Consider the following 19,415-nt stretch of genomic DNA (forward strand, 5'->3'; position numbering starts at 1 on the left):
GAACTACTTATAGATAAGACATCCCTCAAGGAAAGGAATCTACCAGATCACTGGGTCTCGGGTAATCTCTTTAATATATTTGATATAGCTTTATAGATGTTAGTAGGATTGCCTTAGTGGCTCAGGGAAAGACGGTAATTACTTAAAGTTACCCATAAGAGTGACCCTTAGACCTTAACATTTATTCTTACAAAATAGTTCTCTAAGTAGTTTTTGCTTAAATCATGATTTACCACAGAATGAAGAAGTAAAGTTATTGATTTTTTCAATGCTTATAATTATTTTAGCATTTTATAAATGTTTATTTAAAAGTATATTTTTGAAAATAATTGATAAAATGTTGGGAAGACCTTTATTTACTCCATGAAATTTGCATTACCTCTACTTAATAGTTCATCAGATCTTTAGCTTCTCTATCTCACCTTCTTGTCCAGTATAATAAAAGGAAGTGTTAAATGTGTTTCTTACCTGGGATTATTTTAAGCATAGTTAACAGGCCCATAAGAGATATCTATATATCTGTATATATGTCTCACATACATATGTACACAGCGTACTTCTTTTTAGTAATCTTAAAAGATAATTTAGGGACTTCCCTGGTGATGCAGTGGTTAAGAATCCGCCTGCCAAGGCAGGGGACATGGGTTTGAGCCCTGCTCCAGGAAGATCCCACATGCCATGGAGCAACTAAGCCCATGCACCACAACTACTGAGCCTGTGCTCTAGAGCTCATGAGCCACAACTACTGAGCCTGTGTGCCACAACTACTGAAGCCCACGTGCCTAGAGCCCTTGCTGCGCAGCAAGAGAAACCACTGCAATGAGAAGGCTGCATACCACAATGAAGGGTAGCCCTGCTCACCAAAACTAGAGAAGGTCTGCACATGGCAACGAAGACCCAGTGCAGCCAAAAATAAAATAAATAAATTTATTTAAAAAAAAAAGAAAAGGATAATTTAATTCAGGACCTGAAGTTGCCATTTGTCTCTAATGTAAAACAATCTGTTAATCAGTATTTTATGTTGTCATGATGTAATTAATAGCTTTTATGCGTTTGACTGCATATGTATGTATGATATTGGTCCTAAGAGTATTTCAAGGTGCATTTTTTGCACCTGAATATGAAAGCCATCCTAGTTTTAGTAGCACACTTTGAATTAGTGTTTTTACTCATTTTCCCAATTAAGAGTACTTTGAATGTTATGTGTGTATGTGTTCTGAGAAAAGAATTTATGCATGAATCTGAATTCAGGGCACATTAAAAATATATCTACCCTAGAGCATTTTTACCTTAAATGTATTTCACTTTGTACATATGACATAATTTCAACAACTTCTTCATGTAGTACATTTAAGTAGTAGTTTTCCTTTGAAATATAAAGTGAGTAAAATTTCTTTTTGTTCATGTTTTATATACTTATAATTGAGATTTAGAGATTATTGTATTTAAAAAAAATATTTATTTATTTTGTCTGCCCCAGGTCTTAGTTGCGGCACATGGGATCTTCACTGTGGCATGCGGGCTTCTTAGTGGCAGCATGTGGACTCTTAGTTGCAGCATGCATGTGGGATCTACTTCCCCAACCAGGGATCGAACCTGGGCCCCCTGCATTGGGAGTGTGGAGTCTTACACACTGGACCAGCAGGTAAGTCCCTAGAGATCATTTAAAAAAATGTTTTCTATAAGAATTTTCATGACATGAAAATTTAGGAATGATATATACTTTTTATTATTGTGAATTTCTTGACTTAAGTTATTAATGAATGAAGGAGAGTTACAAACTGAACTCCTTTGAGTGATATGATAGTCACCCTCTATTTTCCTTAGAGCCCATTATATGATGTATCTGATTTTTTAGTCTTTGCTCTTGTAGTGTATGATATCTTGGGGTGTTTGGGTCAAGTAACTAACTTAACAGGATTGCTAAAAAAAACTTGCATCAAATGGTTTATAAATACAAAGCAATAGTAATGTAACAATCACAGGATGTTAGTGGCTTCCAACAGTAAGTATTTATTCTCATACTCATGGGTCAGCTGGGGTGGCTCTGCTTTAGGCTTGAGTCTATGAGACAGCTGGGATAGCTCTGCTCCATGTATCTAATTTGGGAACCCAGAAGCCGTTGATACCTGGGGCAAGTTTTTCTCAAGGTAGATGCTGAAAGGGAGCTAAGAGAATGCATGCCTCCTAAGGGCTGGAGTACTGTCATTTCTACCCATATTCCCTTGGCCAAAGCAAGTCATATAACTAAACCTAGTATCAATGGAGTAGGGAAAATAATTTGCCTAATAGTGAGTAGAAAGTGAATGTTTGCTAAACTATAATCTACTACAGATTTTAAGTATTTTTGGATCTCTTCATCATAATTTGAGAATTTATACTTTTTCCTATTCACTGAATTTTCATTAGGACTAGCTTTGGAATCCCTGGCTCTTCATAAATGGTCTGTCTTTAAAGTAGTGATCTTAGGTTACAGTTCCATGAAAGAGTATGTGCCATTTTCTCATGGAATTCTTGGCCAGAATACCATATGTATTATGGTATTTGTTACCTCTTCACGGTCCTGCTCTTAAGATGCACATATGTCACAAACTATTTCACAAACATCACACCCAACATCTATGGAATCCGTTTTAATATTTATGTTTACAACTTTAAAAAATAGAATTTTGATTGATTTGAAATGACTTTCATAGCAAAATTACTTAATCTTTTCTGGATTAAATATATTCATTTTCTATTGCTATGTAAAAATTACTACAAATTTAGCTGTATAAGATAATATATATTTATTCTTTCTCAGTTTCCATGAGTCAGGAGTCCAGGCATATCTTAACTGGATCTTTTGCACAGGTGTGAGACCCTGCAAACAAGGTATCAGCCAGACTGTGATCCTTTCGGAAGCTTGGCATTCTCTTCTAATTTCATATAGTGTTAGCAGCATTCAGTTTCTTGCAGTTGTAGGACTGAGATCCTTATTGTCTTGCTCACTTGCTCTCCACCCCCAGAGGCACCTGAAGTCCCTTGCCACTGCGTCATCACAGGCCTGCTCACAATATAGCAATTTACTTCTTCAAAACCAGCAGAAGAATCTCTCACTTCAGTCTGCTGAACTGGAGTTTTATATAATGTAATGTAATCACAGAAGTGACTACCAATCACCTTTGCCATGTAATGTAACCTCACTAAGGGAATGACTATTTCACCACTTTTGCCACGTTCTGTTAGATAGAAGAAATCAGTATGTCCCTTTCCCACTCAAAGAGAGGGTCTTATAAAAAGGTTTGGGTCATGGGGGAGTCATCTTAGAATTCTGCCTACCTCACATCATAATCTAACAAATAAAGGCCACAAATCTAGCACTTGGAAGAATCATAGTTATCTCCAGAAATTCCAGCTTCTTTGCCCAGGAGCTATCATTCGAGACATTGAAAGCAGTAGGTGATTAGTGGCTACAAGGCTAATCTAAATTCCTGAGGACTAACACTCCTCAAAAATATTGGAGGAATCTTAATCTGAACCTAAGAAATATTATCAGTGGTGTGATGGGCATAGAAGTGGGTAGCTACTTCTTCAAAAGAAATAGAAAAAACAAAAGAATAAAACAACTAACGGTAACACCTAGTTTTTAAAATCATGCCTAGCTTGTGTTTGACAATCCTTCTGATAGCCCAAATACTATAAATTTAGTTGACGATAACAGAACAGATGGAAAAAACATATGGCTTGTAGGTAGTGTGTGGCGGTTGATATTTGCGGTACATTAGGGGAATTTATTTTATTTTGTGTCTTTCCTTGTGTAACTTTATGATACTTTATCAAGTAAATTTTATAAAACCTTTTTTTTTGACTTACCTATGTTATAGCTATTAAACTCTCTTTGTGACTTGAACATTACATTAAAAAAAGATTAGTTTCATAATTATTTCACAGCAGGCATTAGATACACTGGCAGGAAGACTTATTTCATTCAGGAAAGCATATCTGTAGCCATTTGGTTATCATGTAGAGTCCTTGGATAGAGATTACACAGGTAAAAGAGGCAAAAATTTAAGGAGATTAATTCAATGAAGGACAATTGAACAAGGTCAGATTAACTGGCATTTAGATTAGACATTTATATAAAATATCAACAAAATCCTACAGGTCTTCATTTAACACTAGTTTCTATAACTCCATGTTTTCTAAGGAAAACTTAGTCAACAAATCAGTGTGTACTGACAATGGTACTTTTTGATCCTGTTATAAGAAGAAAGTTTTAATGTACAGAAAGTGGCATAAACACAGTTGTTTAAGTATGATCCTCAATTTGATTTTTTAGGCTAGACAGCAGCCCTAGAAACCCTGTATCTTGATGTTTATCTGAATTGAAATGCAACTTTCTGATGTTTGCCTATTAGTAATCTTGTGATTTCTAAAAAACATAATCGAAGAATTTATATTTTTTAAGGGCTTTTCAAAGGACAAGATGAGAAAAGAATATCTCTCTTTAGAGGGAGTAGGGATAAAGGTAGACTTGGGCAATTCAATATAAATAAGTATGTGTGAAAATTCCTATTGCTTTTGGCTATTTAATAGCATGTCTACACTAATGAGGCCATATTAAAATTAAAATTGAAATCGTGGCAATATTTCTTCTCTAGGATTCATTCAGTTTCTTGACATGACTCTTTTTCCTTTGCCTTACCTCTTACATCAATATATTGACCATGTATTCCTGGTTATCTTAGTAAATGAAGCACTTTCTTTTAATCTCATCTATATTACTTTTGTTAAGTAGCTGAATATATGGGTGCTCCCTGTTTGCTTGCTTTTGAATGCTCTGATATACACACACACAAACCACTAGAGTAGAATGAAAAGAGATGTTCTAGACTATCTCATTTTACAATAAAGTATCCATTTATTGTGTATACTTCTCTTGCCCCCGAACACAAACATGTGAAATAATGTATTTAGGCAAATTTTAAACTTCCAATAAAAAATATATTCAGGTTTAAGTAGTCAGTAGTGTTTATTTTGAAATATTATTAAAAGAACCAAACATATTTTCATCTTCTTTCTTTCTTTCTTTCTTTCTTTCACATCTTTATTGGAGTATAATTGCTTTACAATGGTGTGTTAGTTTCTGCTTTATAACAAAGTGAATCAGTTATACATATGTTCCCATATCTCTTCCCTCTTGCGTCTCCCTCCCTCCCACCCTCCCTATCCCACCCTTCTAGGTGGTCACAAAACACTGAGCTGATCTCCCTGTGCTATGTGGCTGCTTCCCACTAGCTATCTATTTTACGTTTGGTAGTGTATATATATGGCCTTGCCACTCTCTCACTTTGTCACAGCTTACCCTTCCCCCTCCCCATATCCTCAAGTCCATTCTCTAGTAGGTCTGTGTCTCTATTCCCGTCTTACCCCTAGGTTCTTCATGACATTTATTTTTCTTAGATTCCATATATATGTGTTAGCATACGGTATTTGTCTTTCTCTTTCTGACTTACGTCACTCTCTATGACAGACTCTAGGTCCATCCACCTCACTACAAATAACTCAATTTCATTTCTTTTTATGGCTGAGTAATATTCCATTGTATATATGTGCCACATCTTCTTTATCCATTCATCCGATGATGGACACTTAGGTTGCTTCCATCTCCTGGCTATTGTAAAGAGAGCTGCAATGAACATTTTGGTACATGACTCTTTTTGAACTATGGTTTTCTCAGGGTATATGCCCAGTAGTGGGATTGCTGGGTCATATGGTAGTTCTATTTGTAGTTTTTTAAGGAACCTCCATACTGTTCTCCATAGTGGCTGTACCAATTCACATTCCCACCAACAGTGCAAGAGTGTTCCCTTTTCTCCACACCCTCTCCAGCATTTATTGTTTTTAGATTTTTTGATGATGGCCATTCTGACTGGTGTGAGATGATATCTCACTGTAGTTTTGATTTGCATTTCTCTAATGATTAATGATGTTGAGCATTCCTTCATGTGTTTCTTGGCAATCTGTATATCTTCTTTGGAGAAATGCCTATTTAAGTCTTCTGCCCATTTATGGATTGGGTTTTTTTGTTGTTGTTGTTATTGAGCTGCATGAGCTGTTTATAAATTTTGGAGATTAATCCTTTGTCAGTTGCTTCATTTGCAAATATTTTCTCCCATTCTGAGGGTTATCTTTGGTCTTGTTTATGGTTTCCTTTGCTGTGCAAAAGCTTTTAAGCTTCATTAGTTCCTATTTGTTTATTTTTGTTTTTATTTCCATTTCTCTAGGAGGTGGGTCAAAAAAGGATCTTGCTGTGATTTATGTCATAGAGTGTTCTGCCTATGTTTTCCTCTAACAGTTTGATAGTTTCTGGCCTTACATTTAGGTCTTTAATACATTTTGAGCTTATTTTTGTGTATGGTGTTAAGGAGTGTTCTAAGCTCATACTTTTACACATACCTGTCCAATTATCCCAGCACCACTTACTGAACAGGCTGTCCTTTCTCCACTGTACATTCCTACCTACTTTATCAAAGATAAGGTGACCATATGTGCGTAGGTATATCTCTGGGCTTTCTATCCTGTTCCATTGATCTATATTTCTGTTTTTGTGCCAGTACCATACTGTCTTGATTACTGTACCTTTGTAGTATAGTCTGAGGTCAGGGAGCCTGATTCCTCCAGCTCCATTTTTCATTCTCAAGATTGAATTGGCTATTCGGGGTCTTTTGTGTTTCCATACAAATTGTGAAATGTTTTGTTCTAGTTCTGTGAAAAATGCCAGTGGTAGTTTGATAGGGATTGCATTGAATCTGTAGTAGTAGTAGAGTCATTTTCACAATGTTGATTCCTCCAATCCAAGAACATGGTGTATCTCTCCATCTATTTGTATCATCGTTAATTTCTTTCTTCAGTGTCTTATAATTTTCTGCATACAGGTCATTTTTCTTCTTAGGTAGGTTTATTCCTAGATAGTTTATTCTTTTTGTTGCAGTGGTAAATGAGAGTGTTTTCTTAATTTCAATTTCAGATTTTTCATCATCAATGTATAACCATGCAAGAGATTTCTGTGCATTAATTTTGTATCCTGCTACTTTACCCAATTCATTGATTAGCTCTAGTAGTTTTCTGGTAGCATCTTTAGGATTCTCTATGTATAGTATCATGTCATCTGCAAACAGTGACAGCTTTTCTTCTTTTCCGATTTGGATTTCTTTTATTTCCTTTTCTTCTCTGATTGCTGTGGCTAAAACCTCCAAAATGATGTTGAATAAGAGTGGTGAGAGTGGACAACCTTGTCTTGTTCCTGATCTTTGTGGAAATGGTTTCAGTTTTTCACCGTTGAGAACGATGTTGGCTGTGGGTTTGTCATATATGGCCTTTATTATGTTGAGGAAAGTTCCCTCTATGCCTACTTTCTGCAGGGTTTTTATCATAAATGGGTGTTGAATTTGTCAAAAGCTTTCTCTGCATTTATTGAAATGATCATATGGTTTTTCTTCTTCAATTTGTTAATATGATGTATCACATTAATTGTTTTGTGTATGTTGAAGAATCCTTGCATTCCTGGAGTAAACCCCACTTGATCATGGTGTATGATCCTTTTAATGTGCTGTTGGATTCTGTTTGCTAGTATTTTGTTGAGGATTTTTGCATCTATGTTCCTCAGTGATATTGGCCTGTAGTTTTCTTTCTTTGTGACATCCTCGTCTGGTTTTGGTGTCAGGGTGATGGTGGCCTCGTAGAATGAATTTGGGCGTGTTCCTCCCTCTGCTATATTTTGGAAAAGTTTGAGAAGGAAAGGTGTTAGCTCTTCTCTAAATGTTTGATAGAATTCGCCTGTGAAGCCATCTGGTCCTGGGCTTTTGTGTGTTGGAAGATTTTTAATCAGAGTTTCAATTTCAGTGCTTGTGATTGGTCTGTTCATATTTTCTAATTCTTCCTGATTCAGTCTTGGCAGGTTATGCATTTCTAAGAATTTGTCCATTTCTTCCAGGTTGTCCATTTTATTCGTATAGAGTTGCTTGTAGTAATCTCTCATGATCTTTTGTATTTCTGCAGTGTCAGTTGTTACTTCTCCTTTTTCATTTCTAATTCTATTGATTTGAGTCTTCTCCCTTCTTTTCTTGATGAGTCTGGCTAATGGTTTATCTATTTTGTTTATCTTCTCAAAGAACCAGCTTTTAGTTTGGTTGATCTTTGCTATCGTTTCCTTCCTTTCTTTTTCATTTATTTCTGATCTGATCTTTATGATTTCTTTCCTTCTGCTAACTTTGGGGTGTTTTTGTTCTTCTTTCTCTAATTGCTTTAGGTTTTTTATTTGAGTTGTTTCTTATTTCTTGAGGTAGGATTGTATTGCTATAAACTTCCCTCTTAGAACTGCTTTTGCTGCATCCCATAGGTTTTGCATCGTTGTGTCTCCATTGTCATTTACTTCTAGGTATTTTTTGATTTCCTCTTCGATTTCTTCAGTGGTCACTTCATAATTAAGTAGTGTATTGTTTAGCCTCCGTTTGTTTGTATTCTTTACAGATCTTTTCCTGTAATTGATATCTAATCTCATAGCATTGTGGTTGCAAAAGATACTTGATACAATTTCAATTTTCTTAAATTTAGCAAGGGTTGATTTGTGACCCAAGATATGATCTATCCTGGAGAATGTTCCATGAGCACTTGAGAAAAATGTGTATTCTGTTGTTTTTGGATGGAATGTCCTATAAATATCAATTAAGTCCATCTTGTTTAATGTATCATTTAAAGCTTGTGTTTCCTTATTTATTTTCATTTTGTATGGTCTGTCCACTGGTGAAAGTGGGGTGTTCAAGTCCCCTACTATGAATGTGTTACTGTCGATTTCCCCTTTTATGGCTGTTAGTATTTGCCTTATGTATTGAGGTGCTCCTATGTTGGGTGCATAAATATTTACAATTGTTATATCTTCTTCTTGGATCGATCCCTTGATTATTATGTAGTGTTCTTCTTTGTCTCTTGTAATAGTCTTTATTTTAAAGTCTATTATGTCTGATATGAGAATTGCTACTCCAGCTTTCTTTTAGTTTCCATTTGTGTGGAATATCTTTTTCCATCCCCTCACTTTCAGTCTGTATGTGTCCCTAGGTCTGAAGTGGGTCTCTTGTAGACAGCATATATATGGATCATGTTTGTGTATCCATTCAGCCAGTCTGTGTCTTTTGGTGGGAGCATTTAATCCATTTACATTTAAGGTAATTATCGATATGTATATTCCTATTCCCATTTTCTTAATTGTTTTAGGTTTGTTATTGTAGGTCTTTTCCTTCTCTTGTGTTTCCTGCCTAGAGAAGTTCCTTTAGCATTTGTTGTAAAACTGGTTTGGTGGTGCTGAACTCTCTCAGCTTTTGGTTGTCTGTAAAGCTTTTAATTTCTCCATCAAATCTCAATGAGATCCTTGCTGGGTAGAGTAATCTTGGTTGCAGCTTTTTGTCCTTCATCACTTTAAATTTGTCCGGCCACTCCTTCTGGCTTGCAGAGTTTCTGCTGAAAGCTCAGCTGTTAACCTGTTGGGGATTCCCTTGTGTGTTATTTGTTGTTTTTCCTTTGCTGCTTTTAATATGTTTTCTTTGTATTTAATTTTTGACAGTTTGATTAATATGTGTCTTGGCATGTTTCTCCTTGGATTTATCCTGTATGGGACTCTCTGTGCTTCCTGGAGTTGATTAACTATTTCCTTTCCCATATTAGGGAAGTTTTCAACTATAATCTCTTCAAATATTTTCTCAGTCCATTTCTTTTTCTCTTCTTCTTCTGGGACCCCTATAATTTGAATGTTGTTGCATTTAATGTTGTCCCAGAGGTCTCTGAGACTGTCCTCAGTTCTTTTCATTCTTTTTCTTTTTTCTGCTCTGCAGTAGTTATTTGCACTATTTTATCTTCCAGGTCACTTATCCATTCTTCTGCCTCAGTTATTCTGCTATTCATCCCTTCTAGAGAATTTTTATTTATTTATTGTGTTGTTCATTGTTGCTTGTTTCCTCTTTAGTTCTTCTAGGTCCTTGTTAAATGTTTCTTGCATTTTCTCTATAATATTTCCACGATTTTGGATCATTTTTACTCTCATTATTCTGAATTCTTTTTCAGGGAGACTGCCTATTTCCTCTTCATTTATTAGGTCTGGTGAGCTTTTATCTTGCTCCTTCATCTGCTGTGTGTTTTTGTGTCTTCTCATTTTTCTTAACTTACTGTGTTTGGGGTCTCCTTTTTGCAGGCTGCAGGTTTGTAGTTCCCTTTATTTTTGGTGTCTGTCCCCAGTGGCTAAAGTTGGTTCAGTGGGTTGTGTAGGCTTCCTGGTGGAGGGGACTAGTGCCTGTGTTCTGGTTGATGAGTCTGGATCTTGTGTTTCTGTTGGGCAGGTCCACATCTGGTGGTGTGTTTTGGGGTTTCTGTGGCCTTATTATGATTTTAGGCAGCCTCTCTCCTAATGGGTGGGGTTGTGTTTCTGTCTTGCTAGTTGTATTAAGGTAGTTTCCAATATTTTGCTATTTTAGATAATATTGCAATAAATACTGTAAATACTGTAAATACCACAGCTTTGCTTATTTTTGAAGTCCACAAACTCTAGGATACTTTCCTCTTAATAAATCCATTGATTTTTTTTAAAGCAGTAAGACTAATCACTGATTCCCTTGATGAATATTTGGGATTATTATATTTACATATAAATTTTTGTGTACCTTGCATTTTGCCTCTTTCCTACATATCAGAAGTGTCTTGAGGCATAAATAGCATCTGGTTTTATATATATATATATATTTTTTTTTTTTTTAATTTACATATATATGTATTGGGTATGGTATAGTGTGATTTGTGGATTGTGATCATTCTTTTCTACAAGCTTTCTTCTACTATTCATGTTTATGAATCAATATGCGTGTTGACCTAGAGTTTCTTTTCCTTGTTAATTTAGAGAATGTTTATGAAATGCCTGCGATATGTAGGTCTGTGCAGGATGTAAAACTGAAAGAGCCCTCCATGGAGCTTATGCTATATCTGTGATTAGCCTTGTGACGTGAGGTTAATCCAACTTAACTTTTTGGATCTCAGTGTTTTTATCTGAAAAATGGGAACCATTATCCTATTTTGATTGTTTAGTGGGATTCCTGAAAGAAGCCACTGCAGTGCTGAATGTGAAATAGTTTGCTAAAATATAAAGAGCTGCAAAATATATAAAATAGTTATTGTCATTTTAGTACTATATGTTCTCAGATGTTTTGCCATTATCTTCCCCAATAGAATTAGCTGTTTGAGAAACTTCAGTACAGTTATTGTTTATTTTATATTTCCTCAAAGCAGCTGGTATAGAGGGAATAGACACTGAATTTATGGAACATTTTATTTTACTGAGTTAATGTAGTTTGTACCAGGGTTTCAAACTTTAATTCCTATAGGGGCTACATGAAGGACATAAATTGGATCATTGTAGGAAGTGGTGAGAAATTATGGCCAAACTGGAGAGTAAATTCTATACCTAAAGACATTCAAATTCGAGTTTAAAAACAGTACTGTGTGAAGTAAATAGTTGAAGGCCATATTCAGCAGTCTTTATGCCTGTTTGTGAGCTGTGGTTTATATTAATGTTACATTTGGGAGCGAAACCTTACTTCTTTGCCTCATTCATATCCTGGATGACCTTAAAGATGTGGGATATTGACAAACAGAGCCAAATCATTACAATAATTATCAGTAAATCTGAAAATAATAATAAAAGTACTTGTGATGTGGGCCTGTGATACTATAGTAAAAATATAATAAGATGCAGCTTTATAGTGTTAAGTTTATTGTAGACATGCTTTCTGTTACTTTCTGTAATATGTTATATATTCCCTGTTCATAAGGACTCATGGGCCAAATATTACTGTGCTTCTTCTCATGACATATTTTGCTTTTAACTTGTAGATACTATGTATCATACCATTGATTATATTTCTTTTTTTGCATGGTTCCCGGAATGTTCAGAGCCAAAGTTGTCACTGACTTCCAGAAAACCATACTAGATCTCCTGTCAAATATTAGATTCTAATTTCATTTTTAACTTTGTCTTTTAACTCCTCCTTCTTTTCCCTTTTTCCTGACTTACTCTTCCTTATTCTATTTTGCTTTATATATCTTTGTAAGCTACTTCAAAAGCTTTTTGGAAAAAGGTGAGGTATAAAGGACAGAAGTCCCAAAGCATGTACATTTGGAGATAAGAGACTAATAGCTCCCATGTTGTTATTTAGAAAGAAATTGTGCATACAGCTGGTGGAACATTACTTTTTATAAGCAGACTCTTAACAATGAAAAATGTGTTTTTCTATACTTTGCTATCCAGTTAGCTTTTCTCAATTTTCCCTACAGCATTTTCGAAAGAAAAAAATAGTTCTTCTTTTACAGGATTGGGATGGTCCTTATTGCTATTTTTCAACTATTTCTGGCTCTTTGCTTTCAGAAACATGTTAGGATTGTATGTCTTGTATCTTTTTGATGGGACCATATGTTTAGCTCTAGCCAGTGAGTTGCAAATAGAAAAGACTAGAGCATGCCACTTCTGTTCTAGATCATTGAGTTGACCTTGTGAGGCCCTTCAGCACACCCTTTCCCTTAAGCATGTTGATTGGCAATGTTTGAGATGATGGCTGATCTATCTGCCAGGGTCCCTGAGTGGTGAGTACTATTAAGCAGTACTTAGCCACTGAGAGTTTAGAGTACTTTGCTACCAAAATACAGTCTAGACTATCCTGAGAGATTCAAAGACAATCCATAGCAAAGCAAAGATTAGGACCATGGATTGTTTATCAATTATGCTTACTCCTTGCTGGGTAATGAAGATATAAGCAAGGTTACAAGAGTAGGTCAAATATGAACAGATTTCAGAATTTGCCATGGAATTCAAAGGAAAAGAATAAAATCATTCAGAATGATAAATATTATCTTTCAGAAAGAAAAATCTCTGTTTTTACCTGAACATTTCCACTGCTCAGCTTTGCTTACATTAAAATCAAGAACAAAAACTGCTCCCTGTGACAACCTGAGTATCTGGATAATATGTTTGTACACTTTTCATCAATCCTGTGTTTTTGAAGCTTCCTACAGCTAGAGGTGAATGAGAGTCTACAGGGACATAATGAATGGATTTAGCCCTCATTTGCCTTGACTCTACAGGCAATTTTTATGTTTTCAGAGACTCAAGGGTGTTATTTGGAGAAATTACTCAGGAATAAAGATATCCCACCAGGCAAAACAGGATTTCATGTTTTTGAGACACCTCTTTCTTCAGTTTCCAGTTTGCAGGTGGGATTGGGGGTGTCAAAGGGAGTTAAAATGTCTAGGTGATATCTGTTACTAAGAGCAGCAAGCACCCCTCTCCGGCCCCAAGCTCAGCAGCGAGTGAACTCTTGAAGGAGACAGATTGCCCATGTGTCTTTTTGTTGTTGTTGTTAGTAAAGTATCTTGGAGAAAAGCATCAAAGGTGGCGGTGTATCCTCCTCTGAAGGAATGGTTTTCATCAGGTACCTCTGTATTTCCTGGGGCACAGGACTGGAGTGATGTTTGCAGAAATGTAATGTTGGAAATATGACTCTGTTTTGATTTTAAGAAAAAAGTGCTCCTATCTATTACAAACAATGGTGTGACCAAGTAAACTGAGGTCAGAGATACAGACAGCTATGTGCATGGAGACAAAAGCGAGCTAGGTCTCCAGAACCAAAACATGCTCATTAACCTTCAGAAACCCTGAAATATTTTTCCAGTTTTACTGAGAAATACTTGACAATAAACTGTATACGTTTAAGGTGTATAGCATGATAGTTTGATTTACATGTATTGTGAAATGATTGCCACAATAAGTTTAGTTAACATCCATTATTTCATATAGATACAATAAAAAGGAAAGAAAAAAACCACTTCTCCTTGTGATGAGGACTCTTAGGATCTGCTCTCTTAACAACCTAAAAATATGGAAGTCTCCACGGATTTGTGTGTCCTCCTTGCTCAGGGGCCATGCTAATCTTCTTTTTATTGTTCCAATTTTAGTATATGTGCTGCTGAAGCAAGCACCACTCTGACATCTTGACAGGGCCTTTAGTGTGGACTAAAAGAGAAGAAAGGTAGGAAATCCAATGTAATAGAATTTTTTTAAAATTCCTTAGAAACTACATACTCCTATATACTAAGTTTTCATTCCTAATGTTGAAATTGATGTGTGTCTTCCTACTTGCAGCTTTAAAACATTTAACATTGCAAGCAAAATCCAGAACTCTCTTTATAGTTGTTTGCAAAAGAAATTAATTCATATTTTCTACTTTTTGACTATAAGTGATATATTAATTTAATCCTGTCTGTATACATTAAGCACACATATTATGTAGTATTTCTTGTGAACTATAAATTTCACTAAACAAAGACATAAAAGAGTGTTCCTTGTAGTACTGCTTATGGTAGCAAAATATTACTAACCATGTACATTTATAAAAATAAGAATTGGTTTAATAATTTTCTGATTAGCTATAGAAAGCAACATTATGTGCTCAGTAAAGTTACATATCTCAGAATGAATCTATATTTCTCTGAAGAAAATATGCTTAAAAAAATTAAGTTAAAAATCAGATTAAAAATATAATTCAATTTCTTATAAATAATAATTATCCACACATCTGTGTGTATGTGTGTATATATAGAACAAGAACTCTGTGTTACTTTTTAATACTATTTTCCCCCCAATGATTATACATTACATTTAGTTGAATGTGAAAAGTAAGATTAAAAAGATAAATTGAGAGTTTTTCTTTTTAGCCCAGACCTCCCCTTTGGGCACCATATTAATTTATATGTTTTTGATATCTTCACTTGTATGTCTTACAGGCATCTCAAACTTAAGATGGCCCATGCCACAGACAGAAAATCTATCCCTCTCCCAGTGCCTCCACCTTAGTAAACGACAACTCCACTCCTTCCAGATAAGTCAACGAAGGGTCAACTTTGCACCTTTCACATCCACAGCCCACCTCTACCCCCCATGCAGTTTGTAACCAAGTTCTGTTTCCAACACAGATTCCCAAACAGATTGTAAAGACATGTGTGTCTCTCCATCTGAAATGAAATCACTTCCGTCCAAAGTTCCCACCATCTCTTGCCTGGCCCACTGTAACATCTATGTGCCTTCACGATCATGTCTCCGGAGTAATCATGGTTAGCCTCTGACACACCATGGCTTCTTAGTACCAGGACAAGCTCAATATCCCATCATGATTTACAGAAGCCTGGTGATCTGTCCCTGACCTTACCCCAGCCTCATCGGGTACCTTGTTCTTTTTTGTTCCCAATTCTCTGGCCACTCTAATCTACTCGCTCTCCTCGGAGCACTTCTTATGAGCAATTGCTCACCTTAGGTCATTTGCATAGGCTTTGCTTTATTCTTGGAATGCCTTTATACACTTCTCATGTTTAATTCAGATCCATTTTTTACATAAAACTCCTCTTTTTCTTTATCACAGTATGAGTACTTGAATTATGTATTTGTTGTCTATTACTCCCACTAGAATGAATGCTTCTTGAGGGCAGGGATTTAATTGTTGCTAGCTGCTCTATCCCTAATGCTTAGCACAATTCCTTGGCTCAATACTAAGTATCTTTTGAACAAATCACTACATGGATAGATGTATAAATTGTGCCATTTCATTATTAAAATATTCAAAAATTGGCTATTATTTGGCTATGACATAGTTGACTTCTTCTAAATTTCTTTTTCTATTTTTGGCCAAATAAGTAGTTAGAAATAAAGTAATATTTTCTTCACTTTTTTATTCTATAGAAAAGTGATAAAGTAATATTATATTCAGATTGACAGCAAAAATTAATAGGAATTTTAATAAAAGTGTATTGTTAGCAGCCCACAACCTTTGAAATAAGAAGCATACTGGGCTACATGGTATTTCATTGTGATCCATAGGAATTTAAAGGTATTAAACTACCTGCAGGCATACTCCCTATTATTCTTGAAAGTAATAGGAACATATTGAGAATTACAAGTTAAAATTACATTTGCTACAGACCTCACACAAAGCCTATTCTCTAGTTCAGGAAAATTGGAATTAAATTTTGATCATGGTATATACATCAGATGTGAACAAAATTATATTAGTTATTTAAAATAATAAATGGGGTTATATATAATATAATTTGAATTATATAAATGAATGTTGAGGTTATTATGATCCATTTGATAGCCATAGAGAATACTGAGAACTTTACATAGAAATTCAACTGCCAACAAATTTAAAGCACATTCTTATAAATTTGCAAGTTCTAATGGCATAGAATTTAAGTCTATATTTCACTGGATACAAAACAGCCAGTTTTAATATTCCTTATATTTCTATTAATAGACTTTTAGAATATTTGTGAATATGTTATAGACATCATCTAGATATTACTTTTAACTGTCAATCCAAAGTAAATTATTGCATAAGATGACATCTTTTTTTTTTTTTTTTTTCGTGCCTGGCTGTTTGAACTTTTTATTTAAAAAGTAGCATATATATGTGCATTAAATTAAATATACATACATTTAAAATTAAATTCAATAGATATACAAATTTAAAATTTTAATAGTATATATACGTACTGAGATATTTCTTTCTTTTTTTTTTTTTTAGGTTTCTTGGTGGCCTTTTTTTCCTTTTTTTTTTTTATTAGTTTCTGCTTTATAACAAAGTGAATCAGTCATACATATACATCTGTTCCCACATCCCTTCCCTCATGCATCTCCCTCCCTCCCACCCTCCCCATCCCACCCCCCAGGCAGTCACAAAGCACCGAGCTGATCTCCCTGTGCTCTGCGGCTGCTTCCCACTAGCTATCTACCTTACGTTTGGTAGTGTATATATGTCCATGCCTCTCTTTTGCTTTGTCACAGCTTACCCTGCCCCCTCCCCATATCCTCAAGTCCACTCTCAAGTAGGTCTATGCCTTTATTCCCGTTTTACCCCTAGGTTCTTCATGACATTTTTTTTTTTAATTCCGTATATATGTGTTAGCATACGGTATTTGTCTTTCTCTTTCTGACTTACTTCACTCTGTATGACAGACTCTAGGTCTATCCACCTCATTACAAATAGCTCAGTTTCATTTCTTTTTATGGCTGAGTAATATTCCATTGTATATATGTGCCACATCTTCTTTATCCATTCATCTGATGATGGACACTTAGGTTGTTTCCAGCTCCGGGCTATTGTGAATAGAGCTGCAATGAACATTTTGGTACATGTCTCTTTTTGAATTATGGTTTTCTCAGGGTATATGCCTAGTAGTGGGATTGCTGGGTCATATGGTACTTCTATTTTTAGTTTTTTAAGGAACCTCCATACTGTTCTCCATAGTGGCTGTACCAATTCACATTCCCACCAGCAGTGCAAGAGTGTTCCCTTTTCTCCACACCCTCTCCAGCATTTATTGTTTCTAGATTTCTTGATGATGGCCATTCTGACTGGTGTGAGATGATATCTCATTGTAGTTTTGATTTGCATTTCTCTAATGATTAATGATGTTGAGCATTCTTTCATGTGTTTGTTGGCAGTCTGTATATCTTCTTTGGAGAAATGCCTATTTAAGTCTTCTGCCCATTTTTGGATTGGGTTGTTTGTTTTTTTGCTATTGAGCTGCATGAGCTGTTTATAAATTTTGGAGATTAATCCTTTGTCAGTTGCTTCATTTGCAAATATCTTCTCCCATTCTGAGGGTTGTCTTTTGGTCTTGTTTATGGTTTCCTTTGCTGTGCAAAAGCTTTGCAGTTTCATTAGGTCCCATTTGTTTATGTTTGTTTTTATTTCCATTTCTCTAGGAAGTGGGTCCAAAAGGATCTTGCTGTGATTTATGTCATAGAGTGTTCTACCTATGTTTTCCTCTAAGAGTTTGATAGTTTCTGGCCTTACATTTAGGTCTTTAATCCATTTTGAGCTTATTTTTGTGTATGGTGTTAGGGAATGATCTAATCTCAAACTTTTACATGTCCCTGTCCAGTTTGCCCAGCACCACCTATTGAAGAGGCTGTCCTTTCTCCACTGTATATTCCTGCCTCCTTTATCAAAGATAAGTTGGCCATATGTGCGTGGGTTTATCTCTGGGCTTTCTATCCTGATCCACTGATCTATCTTTCTGTTTTTATGCCAGTACCACACTGTCTTAATTACTGTAGCTTTGTAGTATAGTCTGAAGTCAGGGAGCCTGATTTCCTCCAGCTCCGTTTTTCGTTCTCAAGATTGCTTTGGCTATTCGGGGTCTTTTGTTTTTCCAAACAAATTTTGAAATTTTTTGTTCTAGTTCTGTGAAAAATGCCAGTGGTAGTTTGATAGGGATTGCATTGAATCTGTAGATTGCTTTGGGTAGTAGAGTCATTTTCACAATATTGATTCTTCCAATCCAGGAGCATGGTATATCTCTCCATCTGTTTGTGACATCTTTAATTTCTTTCATCAGTGTCTTACAATTTTCTGCATACAGGTCTTTTGTCTCCTTAGGTAGGTTTATTCCTAGATATTTTATTCTTTTTGTTGCAATGGTAAATGGGAGTGTTTTCTTGATTTCATTTTCAGATTTTTCATCGTTAGTGTACAGGAATGCCAGAGATTTCTGTACATTAATTTTGTATCCTGCTACTTTACCAAATTCATTGATTAGCTCTAGTAGCTTTTCGGTAGCATCTTTAGGATTCTCTATGTATAGTATCATGTCATCTGCAAACAGTGACAGCTTTACTTCTTCTTTTCCAATTTGGATTCCTTTTATTTCCTTTTCTTCTCTGATTGCTGTGGCTAAAACTTCCAAAACTATGTTGAATAAGAGTGGTGAGAGTGGGCAGCCTTGTCTTGTTCCTGATCTTAGTGGAAATGGTTTCAGTTTTTCACCATTGAGGACAATGTTGGCTGTGGGTTTGTCATATATGGCCTTTATTATGTTGAGGAAAGTTCCCTCTATGCCTACTTTCTGCAGGGTTTTTATCATAAATGGGTGTTGAATTTTGTCGAAAGCTTTCTCTGCATCTATTGAGATGATCATATGGTTTTTCTCCTTCAACTTGTTAATATGGTGTATCACATTGATTGATTTGCCTATATTGAAGAATCCTTGCATTCCTGGAATAAACCCCACTTGATCATGGTGTATGATCCTTTTAATGTGCTGTTGGATTCTGTTTGCTAGTATTTTGTTGAGGATTTTTGCATCTATGTTCATCAGTGATATTGGCCTGTAGTTTTCTTTCTTTGTGACATCCTTGCCTGGTTTTGGTATCAGGGTGATGGTGGCCTCGTAGAATGAGTTTGGGAATGTTCCTTCCTCTGATATTGTTTGGAAGAGTTTGAGAAGGATGGGTGTTAGCTCTTCTCTAAATGTTTGATAGAATTCGCCTGTGAAGCCATCTGGTC

At 35.5% G+C, this 19,415-nt stretch overlaps 1 non-coding gene across 1 annotated transcript; it reads right to left on the reverse strand.

Annotated features, from left to right (window-relative positions):
- Positions 1 to 13,945: 13,945 nt before the first annotated feature.
- LOC132495569 (U6 spliceosomal RNA) lies at positions 13,946 to 14,052 on the reverse strand. The gene has a single exon (XR_009533299.1). It is a non-coding gene; the product is annotated as a U6 spliceosomal RNA (small nuclear RNA).
- Positions 14,053 to 19,415: the final 5,363 nt, after the last annotated feature.

Source organism: Mesoplodon densirostris, chromosome 8, assembly GCF_025265405.1.
Source record: "Mesoplodon densirostris isolate mMesDen1 chromosome 8, mMesDen1 primary haplotype, whole genome shotgun sequence".
NCBI lineage: Eukaryota > Metazoa > Chordata > Mammalia > Artiodactyla > Ziphiidae > Mesoplodon > Mesoplodon densirostris.